Genomic DNA, 13,880 nt, shown 5'->3' on the forward strand with positions numbered 1-13,880 from the left:
AGCAGCGGTTCTCAACCTGTGGGTCGTGACCCCTTTGGGGGTCGAACGACCCTTTCACAGGGGTCGCCTAAGACCATTGGAAAACACATATATAATTACATATTGTTTTTGTGATTAATCACTATGCTTTAATTATGTTCAATTTGTAACAATGAAAATACATCCTGCATATCAGATATTTACATTATGATTCATAACAGTAGCAAAATTACAGTTATGAAGTAGCAACGAAAATAATTTTATGGTTGGGGGTCACCACAACATGAGGAACTGTATTAAAGGGTCGCGGCATTAGGAAGGTTGAGAACCACTGGTCTAGGCGGTTGTTTCTCTCCTCCTTCCCCTCCTTTAAAAAAATTTTTGTTAAAAGTCCTCATTTATAAAACTCCACCCTCATTCCCCTTATGTTGCTGAAAGCTTATAACCACTGCTTCACAGCATTATACCCCCCTGGGAGGTTCAGAAAACACATAGATTGTTTGTTTTCACAAATCTCTAATTGAAGGGCTGAGAGAGGGAGGAACTTGGAGGGGGAGGGACTCTCAAATAGATTAAGCTGCAGGGATTTCTCATGCTAGATCATCACTGTTTGTGTTATATGCCCATTTGAAAATTGAGCTGGCTTGTTGTCTCCATACTGGATGAGGGAGGAAAATGACTATGATGACACAACACTTTATAAACATGTACATCTTATTTATGGGTTCTGGTGATATTTTAACTACAGTTAGTATGTGGAATTCCATTTCCTCAACAAAGAAGTTAAAGAGTAATTTGGTTTCTTGTGCTTTTAGCTCTTCTTTTATTTCCAATAATTCAGAAGCGCTTTTATAGAACACATGAGGATTTATCTGTGGGTCAACATCTCTACAACAAAGTCAGCCTGCAAGGGAACTGCCTCAAAAGGGAGTTGTTTCTATGTTGTCTAGGGAATGTATGCCGATAAATAATATTCACAGCTCAATAAACTGAATACCTATTGTAATCTTTAAATATTCAGTAAATGAGAAAAAAATAATATTTCTTAAAAGGAGTATGTACTTTTCTCCCCTCAAACATTTGCTTCAACATCGCTGTAAATAAAGCTTAAGCAGATTGGGATACTTTTTTTTCTTTATTGATTAAGGTGTTACATATGGAAGCCGCTTCCTAATGACCCGAGTGAGGGTTACCAGCCCACTGCTTCCTTTTTAATGTTTCTGCCCTCCAGCCCCACATCCCTGACTGTACCTTAAAGGCCTCATACACAATCCAGAGAAGGCCAGACAAGCCATCAGGGAGGTTTGGGAGGCTTGTCAGGTGGATTGTGCTGTGCTAAGTGAAGTGTGCAGGAAAGAAGGAAAGAAAAAAAACCCACATAGTTATATGCCAGTTCTTCAACCTTTGGTAGGGTGACAACCTCACAAGGCAACAGATCTGAAGGTGACTCTCTTGGCTGAGGCCTCTCTTCTTGCCACATCTCATAGGGATTTGAACCCTGCTGTGTGAAAAGCCAGATAAATGCATATGTGGGTTACAGGCCACTGCCCTCTTCCCCATTCATGCTAATAATAATGAAGCACCTTTGCCAGGCCAGTTATTTCTGTGAGCTGCACCTCTGTGCACTGAGCTGGAACAGCTTCCTCTGAGCACTAACCTGAAAACAAAGAGGGAAAGGAGAATCAGGAGACCAGCGCCTTGTTCCCAGGACATAGCCGGGACCTGAGTCCGCTGTCCTGCAGGGCGCTCAGGCTGCCCAGCTACCAAAGGAGAGAGGATATTCATCAATGAGGGTGGGTACCATGGAACTTTAATGAACCACTTTCTTGCTCACTTTTATCTCCACATAACTATAGAGACAGATATAAGTACAAATAATGACATGACATAATTGCACAATGGTGATAAAATTAATTTGTGCAGTTATCCAAAAATAATCACTCATGCAATAATTTAGTGTGCATAAATTATATGAAAAAGGCCCATATACCAATGTGTTCTCATCTATTATGGGAACCATGACTTTGCTTTCCATATAATATGACCTTTTTTTCCCCCTCTTTTAAGTATAGTAATCAAAGAAAATAAACACCATTCAGTTGTAAAACTCTGAGCTTCCTAAATTTCTTTCAAACGGATACCCTTTTTTTTCAAATAATATATCATTAGCTTTAAAATATAGTCTCTTCCTCCAAAGTCTAAATAGAAGTTAAAAAGCACATTTCACTCCTTAAAGCTTTAAATTCCACCTTGTTTCTAATCAGCCTTCTGGAGTGACTACACAAGGTTACCCAGACCCGACTGATTTATGAATATAATTTCTGTTTTAATTGAAACAGCAACATTTAGGTTCCACCTTAACAGTGCACCTTAAAAGATTATCTCGGTTATTTCACAGGCACCGAGGCGGCACTAATAGTCCAAGGCAGATATTGAAAAGCAGCACAGGGCCAGGCAGATCTATTAGAAATTCCCATCCACGCGCCTCATACATATTGATTTCTGACACCAAGCAGCAGTGAAAGCCCCCGTGGGAATAATATATTTAGCAGGGTTCGCTGCGAGGAGGTCACAGAGTGCATACAGATTAGCTTCAGAGGACCAAGGCACTGGTGTTGGAGCCAAATGCTAGATTTTATATCATTTTAATCTGAACTTTTATAATCCTTTTAGTTCTTCTCTCTCTGGATGGCACAGGGAAGGCTCCTTCACATGTATCATGCATCTTTTTCTTTATTCCTCCTATAAATGTGCAAATGCCCTTGTAATGGGGAGGAATGTTCCTTCCGCATAAGCAGCAGAGCCCCAACCAGATTTGCTTTTATAAACGGTGGTCAATTCAGATGAAGACATCTTTATTTAAAGATCTCTGTCTGTGGGGGAGGGGGGATCACAAATGCGCATCTCCAGGTTTATGATATGAGCATCCAGCCTGCCTTTATGAAAAGAGCCCTTCCTCCCCTCCCCCATCCCTGACACTGGGGCTTAATTGAGCAGAAGTTGCCTTTATCCTGTTACGTCTATGAAAACAAAAAATCTACACGTTTTTGAAATTACCTTTCTGATGGGTAGGGAATGCCTGCTCATTATGCAAAGGGGTGTTGTGACTGTATCAGATAAAGGTGTCAGATGCGAGTCAAACAGGCATGGTGGAGGCTGGAGAGACGCCAGCAGTGAGGGAGGAAAGGTTAGGGTGGACACACTTTGACAGAAGGGTGAAATACGCTCAGACAACAAAGGGAAATAGGAGGTTTCACGCAACAGACACAAAGGCTCATTGTCTTCCTTAGCCTGCGTTTAAATTTTAGGTGTTCTATACGCTGTTCCCATGATTACTAATAATCAGACCAAAAAAATAACTAACTCTGTGGAGTGACTTTTGAACAAGACTATTTTCTCTGTCACCCCAAACAAACATAAAAGACAAAAAAAAAAAAAGGAACAGTGTAGGGATATGCAATCAAGACTTATCCTTAAAGATATAACAAGTAACTACAAAAAAAGGTGAATTTGAGGTGTTTTTTTTAATTAGTAAAGGTTTGTTCTATCAGAGAGGAATAACTAAAATATCCCATTAAGACAGAGAATTTTGGCATCAGAATATCTAAACAAAGTATGCCAAACATTTAGATTAGTTTTTCAGGCCTGTCTCCAGTGATATGTGTTAACTTTTATTTTCTAATATGTTCAAACTAAGCAAGAGCCAATAAAAGAGAACCATTATGTTTGGAGAAGGATGAAAATAAAACCTCAAACATAATTTAAAAACTTGGGGAATAGTGCGAAGATCTGTTTTGGGAAATGCCCACTGTCAGGAATGCTTGGCTATATTGCTGCCTAACAACCAGACAAAGCACACACCGCTTTCCCTTTCTATATTGACTCCTTTGTGGAATTGCAAGAATACTCAAAGTTAGAACAAACAATGGTTCTTCTTAGCAACTAGAAAAGTGTGGGATTAAGAAGTACCTGGATACTAAGTAATCCAAGAAGTGCTCACTCAGATCACTCTGGTTTGAAGAGACTGCACGAAAACATTCAGATTAAAGGAAGCAGGTGCAGCAAATCCAGAGTGAACTGAATCAGCCAGCTAGTTGACAAAACCAAGGGGATAACTCCATAGAAGTTAGAAGTTCCTTTCATTAGAAAAAAGAGAGTGTGTGTATATATGTGCCTGTGTTCATTCTCATGAGCTTGGTTTAATTTCAAGTCGTTGCATGACAAAACGGAATATTTGGTATAATTAGTCATGTTTGCAGGCACTAATCACAGGGTACGTGATGACCAATTAAAGAAAAGCCCAAGGTAGAGTTTGAACAGTATTGGATCATGTCTTTGGTCAAGACTCCCTCTGCCCTGGTGGAGGTGGCTCCTCCCTTATTTGGGGATTCTGCATGCTGTACCAACTTTTATAATAAACGAGAGGCCTGGTGCACGAATTTGTGCACAGGTAGGTTCCCTCAGCCTGACTGGCAATCGGGGCCTGTCGGGGCCTGTCAGCCTGGGGGAGGGACTGCAGTAGGTTGGCTGGGCACAGGAAGTTGGCTGTGGGAGTGCACTGACCACCAGGGGGCAGCTCCTGTGTTGAGCATCTGCCCCCTGGTGGTCAGTGTGCATCATAGCAAATGGTCGTAACGGTCACTTAGGCATATATATATATACATACTAGAGGCCTGGTGCATGAATTCGTGCATGGGTGGGGTCCCTCTGGGTGGCCTGCAGGGATCGGGCCAAAACCCGCAGTCCAATGCCTCCTGCAGCTCCTGCCTGCTGCTCCCACTCAGCGCAGCCCCACTGTGCCTGCCACGGGCTTGTGCCCAATCAGTCCTGATTGATCGGGAGAGGCTTGTGCTGCCGCAGCAGCACTTACCGGCCATGAGCCCTGCATCTGGCGCCCTCCCAAGGGGAGTGGCCTGTGGGATCGGGCTGAAACCCGCTTTCCGACATCCCCTGAGGGGTTCCGGATTGCAAGAGGGTATAGGCCATGCTGAGGAACCCCACCGGTGCATGATCGGGCCAGGGAGGGACTGTGAGAGGGCTCCAAGGCATGTCCAGCCCATCTCGCTCAGTCCCAATTGGCCGGACCCCAGCAGCAAGCTAACCTACTGATTGGAGCATCTGCCCCCTGGTGGTCAGTGCATGTCATAACGAGCAGTTGAGTAGCCTTAGCATATCATTAGCATATTATGCTTTGATTGGTTCGGTTGTTCTGTGGTTCAGTCTATTTGCATAATACCCTTTTATTATATAGGACTAGAGGCCTGGTGTATGAAATTTATGTAAGGGTAGGGTCCCTAGGCCTGGCTGGCAATCAGGGCCAATCGGGGCTTCCCGGCTGCCAGCTGGGGCCTTCCTTTTCCAGCTGCCAGCTGCCAGCTGCCGGTCAGGGCCTCCCTTCATTTTGTGCCAGCCCCTGGTGGTCAGTGAACATCATAGCAAGCGATCGGTCTCCCAGTCGAACTCCCACAGGGACAATTTGCATATCAGGCTTTTATATATATAGATAGATGACTATCAGGGTCTGTGTATGCTCTTTCACTGGTTTGAAAAGGGGAAGTGGGTGATCGTGAATGTAGGATCTTGGAATAAGCAAGGACACACTCAGGACTGGGTGCAAATTTATCAGAAAAGTTAGAGAACTGTGTGAGAGCAAACACCTTTATCACAGCTCTGGGTACAAACCTTGCACAACAGATGGCAAGGAGACCTTGACGATAACATCACATACTTTTACTGGTTGTCAGCACATTTCTTAATTTCTTTGTGCATAGATGTTAGTCAATAAATATTAGCTGACTTGAATAAATTATGTTAGATAAAAGTCACACCTGGGAGACAGAGACCACAAAATAATTGGGAAAGAACAAAAACAGGAAGTCATTCATCCAGCAGTTCTATCTTCAAGGTGCCCAACATTCTGCCTGATGGCTTCTTTCTGAACTGCCCTGTGTCTGTGCTAGGGAGACGGCCAGAAACTGATGAATCTGTTCATTTTGGCCTGAAGGGGGAGGTGCATGTTTTCCCTCTCAGAAACAAATTGTTAGCACAGGGTAAGGGGAGTGCAAGTATTGATGGTTGATCTCCTGAATTTGACTGGAGTTCCACTGCCCAGGTACCAGTTAACAATTTACTTTGCTTTTTTTTTCACCCTGAGCCCACACCACATATCTCTCTGTCATATAATCCCATCTGGCATCAACCCTACTAGCTATCTGTCCTGATGGAAGTTTAAAAATTGGACATTACATCTCTTCCACGTTCAGATCAGAGCTTGTTTTAGTAGATGAATTGTGTATGGGGGTTTCTATCTTTTATGTTTCTAGCAACAACAACAAAAAAATTACCTAAAAACTAAAGCTACAAACCTTTACGCATCCTCCTTCCACCGGATAAGTAAAACTTCCTTCTATTGTAAAGCCATCATTACGCTGTACTTATTTTTATTATAAATGTTGGTAAAACTGCCAGTAGGGGAGAGGCCAAGGACTCTAGTGTGAAGCGGGTTCAGTGTCTTATCTTTTAACCCCTGGTCAGATCAGAGGCTTCACCCTGCTGGCCATCCTTCATAGTGCCTGTTTGCTGACTCAGAAACTGTCCTTGGGCTTAGTAACAGCAAAATGTGAGGGTTTGGACAGCAATTTCTCCTGGGAAGAAAATTCAGAGTTTTTATTCACTGACTATGCTATATAATCTTGGAAATCCTGGAGCAACAAGCACCCTCATTTTAATTAGTTACGTGGAATCTACAGCTAAGTCAAAGAAGCTGGGGGTGGAAGAGGGGGGTAGAAGTTTTTTGAATGATTTTTTTTGAAAATGTCATACTTGATCTCTACATAGTTAAGAGAATAAAAAATAAAATAGAAAGTAAGTGATGGAATTATTTCTAAAATGAATTTGGGCTTCCAGTCTTTCTAGCTGGGTTAAAGATTTCCTTTATCTCCATCAAGAGCTTAAAAAATAATGTGTATTTGTGTGTGAGGAAATGAAATGTGAAGGTATTATAAACCAAGAGCATAAACCATGTGTGTGTGGTCTACAATTCCAAATGCTGACAGTGTCCACAGTGTAAGAGTAAGATGCTGAGAGAATATACAGATGCCTTTGTAAGCAGGAAACAGGGAAAAAGTCCTTTTTAGTTGGGGGCAAAAACATGCATTTACTTTCAGCAGAAGTAGACACACTTAAATCCCTGCTGAGCCATGGGGAGGGGTTGGATGAGCTGTCTAGAAAGCATTTTCTCTCTCTTTATAATGTTAGAAATCCTCGGACTGCATTGTGCATTGCAATGCAAGGATTCTGCAGTGTAAGAGCACATCAGGGCATTGAGAAAGGCTTAATGTGTTCTCATTAGAGGAGGATGGGGGAGGGGGCGGGAGGCGCCTTGGGGGATGGAGCCGAGCGAGACCACTCTGGGAAGCATTACAATTTTGTGCCTTCTCACTTCAACTCCCTCAATCCCCTAGCTTTACATAGCTCTTTCTCAGACAGTTCAGCAAAATGCCTCCCAAGCCTCGTGTAAAGAGAGCAGTGTTGTATATCGCTGCTTCCAGTTTAACAGTTTGTTTGCTTGGGCTTTTTAAAGATATATATATATATTTTTTTTTTCCTTTATGGGCTGCCTCAACAAACCTTTTTTACATTCAAATTCACATTTAAGCAGATGAAAGCTAACAAGGAAAAGAGGGCAATCTGATCAATGAAAGAACATCTAGATGTTTCTGGAGTTATTAAATCTCCACACAGCCTCCAGTATGCACCAGTATGGAAAGTGTAGAGGAGCAGGCGTTATAATCCAGAGTGTTCACAGCTGGTTTGATAACTGCATTCTTCCAGACTAATTTACTTCACTTTTTTTTTAATCTTCTTTTCTAGGATAAGTCAAAAGTAGGCTTTTTTTTTTTTGAACACTTTATATGTAATTTGGGCATTTTAACTTGGAAATGAAGCCACCCAGGTGGGAAGACTGCCCCTCAGGAGCAGCTGGTCTTGTGATGAGCAAGATCACGCATCCTAAAGCTAAGGAACAAGCTGAGGAAAAGGTCCCTGAGGTCTAAAATGATGAAAATAATTGGTGACCCCTGGTGTTCATTCCCTGCTGTGCCTTCTGGATGGACAATTTGGTGCTACAGGAACACAACTAACCTATTCACTCTTATGACATGGGTTCCCCCAAAAGACTAATATCCCAAGGTCAGTGTAAAGTCCACTCTAAGCCGCATTATCATTCAGTTTTGAAATCTTATCTTACTCTAAAAATGTCCTGATTGGAAATAATGATAGAAAAACATAATATAGGGTGTCCCCCAAAATGTATACACACACTTTGAATAATTATAAAGGTAGGGTTTATTAACATACATTTCATTTTCATTTAACAGCTATCAGCTATTAAAGTGTGTATACATTTTGGGGGACACCCTGTATGTATTCTAATAGAGAAAGCCACCAAACTACCTATTACACACCCTTGGTGATTCCAGTGAAATTGGGGTCTTTGCTATCTGACTTGGATATTTTGCTTCGATGAGTTTCCTAAGTGCGATCTCATTAGAATTCCACTTATTATTATTGCCTATACTGAAAAAAGAATATTTCCAGCATTTATTTATTTTTAAATATTTTTATTGAATTCAGAGAGGAAGGGAGAGGGAGAGAGAGATAGAAACATCAATGATGAGAGAGAATCACTGATCCGCTGTCTCCTGCACTCCTCTTACTGGGGATCAAACCCCCAACTCTTCCATCCTCAGGCTGATGCTCTATCCATTGAACCAAACTGACTAGGGCTCCAGCATTTATTTATTATAAAAATATCTGGCAAAAACTATTAATCAATCAATACATATATCATGTTCGATACCCTGGGATTTTCTTCTTAACTTGTAATCCCTCTAAGATTCTAGTTTGGGGAGAATTTAACTAAGAAATGCTATTTTGAGGGGGGTTGCTGCAGGAAAGAAGCAATTGAGCCCAATCTAAAAGAGATTATTTAAAATTGTCAGCCAAAATTCTATCCTTATTATAATTCAAATAATATAACTTGACAAATGACCAATGAGGTATTTCTGGGATAAGGAAATAATACAAACATTTGGTAGGATTCATTTAATAGAATGGATTTCATAGTTTTTGTCTAAATAAAGTGTCGGCTAATTTTCACATGTTTACTCAAGTGAATATAAAAAAATATTTAAACTCTTTCTTTTTAAATCATTTTAAAATTGTCCAAAATAATATAATGAGGTTGGATTCTAATCATGATTTGTTGAATGTAAGCAGTTATTTTATTATTCTTACATTTTCAGAGAAAGTATCAAGTGATACCAGTGTAGCAAAAACACTTTTTACCCAGTTATCCTAACCCAAACAATTCTAAAACAATTGATAATGTGGCAAAATATTTTTGTTCCTGTTAAGTTAACCAAAATAATAAGTAAATAATGTTTTGGACTCATATATTATTTATCTTTATTTTAAAATTATATACATGTAATGATTTTATTTAGTCTGCACATGGTTCTATGTGCTAATACTATAACTATTCTAATTTTAAATTTAAGCATACTATGGCATAACTAGATTAGATAGTTATTCAAAATCATAAAGATTGTAATTAAAGATGTCAGGATTCAAAGCAATCTGCTTGACTTCAAAGTTTTGAGCATTATGGTATATCGATCCTCTAAAGATTGGGAAATTTCATAAATCATTTATTTTATGCTAGTCATTAAAGTGACTCTTCCTCAGAAGGTAAACAGACTTCTATGATTGATTGAATGAAAGCTTTTAGTAAATCTATTTCTTCGATAATCCATTCATTTAATTCATTTATTCATTTAAAAAGTAAAAAGCACCATTTGTGTGGGTAGTGTCAACTATTTTAGATATTAGCATGCTTCAAATCTCAGTGAACAGCATGGAAATTGCCTGCCTTCATTGTGTTAATATTCTACTATGGACATAGGAAATAAATAATAGAAGAATACAAAAAAATTAAATTGTTTCGGAGACTGATAAATAGTTTGGAGGCCATAAAACAAGATGACATTATATAAACCCTGGGAAGGACTTAGCTAAATTGTGTGGTCAGCAAAAGCATAGAGGAATAGACTGCATATTGAGGAGGGAACCACCAAAGAGTCTGGAGAAGAAAGAAAACAAGACAATTGGAGTGTTTTGAGTGATAAAGTGAGTGGGTAATGATCCTGGGAGGTGAGGGTTGGAAAAGATTGATTGTAAACCATGGTAGCAACTGTGGATTTTGTTTTAAGAGAAATGAGAAACCTCTGAAAGATTTCATGCAAGGTAATGAATGATGGGTATTATCATTATTATTGTTATTATATTAAGAAGTGTTCTCTATTGCCACATGGAAAATGAATTGTTGGGATCAAAAAGATGGAAGCAACACCAGGAAACAAAAGCTATATAGATTTTATAGACCTAAGCATATGTGTATCAAGTTATATAAAACGTATTATGTTTTGATATGTTACAATAACAAAAAAGTCAGTGGAATTCTATAAGACAGTAGAGCATAGTTGTTAAAGTCACAGATTATGGAGTCAAACAAATGGGTGAATCTTGACTCTAATGCTTTATAGGAAGGTGATCTTGAAACTTTAACATTTCTGAATCCCAATTTCTGCCTTTGTATAATCAGTATAATTTTAGACTCTATTGACTCTACCTCATTGGGTTGTTATGAGGTGTGTCAGCAAATGTCCCCAATCTGAGGTGTAGAAAGAGAAGTTTTATTCATGCGAGTAGTTTGCAAACTGGGGAAACTGAGCGTGTTCTTCTCCAAACAAACAAAACAACGGGAGGCTGCCTTTTATAGAGAAAGTTCTCACACTGGTTCCCAATTGGTCTATTTTTATGCGAATAGGAAATCCAAATACAAAGTTCTGATTGGTCCAAATAGCATGGTTCTGATTAATCCAAATCTTGCGTTCCAATTGGCTACTATGGAGCCACACCTATTGGTTGGTATAGGTGTAAGTAAGGATATAGTTCCTAGTTCCAGTTGGACTGGGCAGTTTAAATGATAATTCCAGGAACTCCTTTTTAAGGGTCAGCTCAGCAAAAGGAACACAGTGCAGGAGGCTTGCTAGCTCAGTCTATGACTTGTCCCTGAAACACAGTGTGTGGGAGAGGCCTCTGTCAGCAATGGCTGCTAGACTCCGGTTATGAATTTGGGCCCCATTAACCATGAGGAGTCCTTCTTGGCAGATATAGTCCTTCTCAAGGTCCATAAGTGTAAGTAAATATGTGGAAAAAAACAACCAAAAAAACTTAGAGGAGCTCTTGAAACCTTGTAAATGTTTGTTTATTAACTAAGATTAAATACACTATAAATGCACATTCCACACCACCACAGAACTGGAGAAAACCCTTTGAGAGTTCTCCTTTGAGAGAAACTTTGGGTTTCTCCTTTTCTTGAGCTCTCTGAACAATACCTGGCCTTTCCCGAGTGCACCATGCCCATCTGTGCTGGGATGCTCTTCGTTAGTTCCGGCTCCTCATTCTTAGTTCTGCAGAAACATTTGTTCAACGTTCCCATTAAATACCCAGTTTTTATCCGAGGCATTGCCATGGACGCTTTTCTTCCTGCCAGTGTGTTCTGTAGGATTCTGGCTGTCAGCTCCCCTCATTACCTCGGAGATGGCAGTGTGGCCTCGCAGCCCTGTGATGCCACCCTGACGACTGCGCGCTCAGCCAGCCTTTGTGTGCCCCTGCTCTGTCTTCTCTCCCGCAACAGTGAGGAATGTAGTCCTCTGCTAGCAGGCGACTACCTCTCTGAGCAGGCAGATCCCATCAACACAAATTTGCCTCTTGGCAGGAACTATTTAAGGCCTACCTTTACCTCGGAGAGATTCCTAACTTTTTCATGTCACTGTGTTATAGGAAATGATCATATTTTTAAAGTACAGGGAGAGGTAGAGGGAGAGAAATGGGCACAACAGTTTAAGGTGTGTGGCAACTCATGTTGGTGATCTGGCTAATTCTGGGCCCACTTATCACCCGGAAACTGAAAGGATTCCTGGTGTAGCCCATTCAGACAGAGAGAGAGAGAGAGAGAGAGAGAGAGAGAGAGAGAGACCCAGCACAAGAGGTGGAGAGTTCTGACCTACAAGATAAAATCCAAGTTCCCTGGAATTTGATCTGTCTACCCTTCCAGGTTAATTTTGCACTGTTCATTCTTTAGGCACTTAAAGCCCTAGCATTTCAATAAACCTGCCTGGGCTTTTGCTCTTTTAATTCTCTTTATTAGAATTTACCCCCCCCCCACCTGCCCTGACCAATTTGGCTCAGTGGATAGAGCGTCAGCCTGTGGACTGAAGGGCCCCGGGTGCGATTCTGGTCGAGGGCATGTACCTTGGTTGCAGGCACATCCCCAGTAGGGGGTGTGCAGGAGGCAGCTGATCGATGTTTCTATCTCATCGATGTTTCTAACTCTCTATCCCTCTCCCTTCCTCTCTGTAAAAAATCAATAAAATATATTTAAAATAAAAGAATTCACCCCCCCCCACCTCCGCAACCTCCTTTCTTTCCAGTTGGCTCTAATCATCCTTTATGCCTCTGGTTGGGTGCCACCCTTTCCAGGAAGTGTCCTGGAAGTCTTCTTTTCACCCCCAGATGACCTAGCTGGTGAGGTGCCTTTATTTTATACTCTCCCATACCCTAACCTTTATTTGTCATAGCTCTTAACACGGGGTCTTAAAATAACTAAATCCCCTCATAAGTGAATCTTATTCAGGAGTGAGGGAATCTTATTCATTTTTGACCCCCTTGAAAAATTAACATAATAGTTAGTATGCAGTAAGTGCTCAAATTATGTTTGTTGAATGGAAATGTGAATGCCTTGATCCTGTCTTTTGGGTTTTACTAATTATCTACCTCAGGAAAGCACAGGGATTTCCCATAGAACTACTCCTTGCTGATATAGATTACAGTTTATCTTTATTATTATTTTACAAGTCTGGACCCCAGGAATTATGCTCTCAAATATAGCAAAACTGAAAATCTTCAAAATCTTAATTATAATGGTTTTGCACATACACACACACACACACACACACACATACACACGGGATCACATTATTCAAGTGTTATTTCAAATCAGATTAAAGTACACTTTTATAGTGGGTGATAAAAGGAAACAAACAGAAATAAGAAATATTTTAATATATATTTTATCTTCTGTTGGTCTGTTATTTCACTTTTAACATATTAATTAATGTAACTTTAATAATTAATTTAAAATGGTGATCATCCTTTGAGAGCTTATAATTTGATTTGAATGATATTTTACTTAAACATTAAGAAATACATTTGGAATCCTATTAATAATACTTTTTATTTTCAAAATTCATAACCCCAATAGTTTTAAGAAAGCTGTTCTCAAAACTAAAACCATGTGGAAATTGATTTATGAATTCAGAGAGCCAATATTTTTAAAGGATTACCTCCCTCCCCCCCCAAAAAATGATTATTAACTCTTAGTTTTCAAGTTTGTTTCCAAATAAAGTGATGGTCTTAGTCAAGACATGTTCTGTTTAATTTTATTACAATAAAACACTGCTCAAGATTTTTCTCATTCTTTCTTTTCCTCAAACCTATTGATCAAAACAAAAATGATGATTATGGCCTTTTCTGAAGATAAGAAGTTCAGATTTGAAGTCCAGATTTGATATATTCATAGAATTAATTTTTTTCAGACTTAAAAAATGTTTGATTTTTATATTACCTTTCTGGTTCAGGAAGCAATAGTTATATCAATGGAATTTATAATTAATCTGAAAATAAATTTGTTGTATATGAAAATATCAAATTAGATATCATTATTTTTGGTTTATTTATTGCCCCCCCCAAATAAATGGTACTTCTTAAGAAATATC

This window comes from Myotis brandtii, unplaced genomic scaffold, assembly GCF_000412655.1.
Source record: "Myotis brandtii unplaced genomic scaffold, ASM41265v1 scaffold38, whole genome shotgun sequence".
NCBI classification, from domain to species: Eukaryota; Metazoa; Chordata; class Mammalia; order Chiroptera; family Vespertilionidae; genus Myotis; species Myotis brandtii.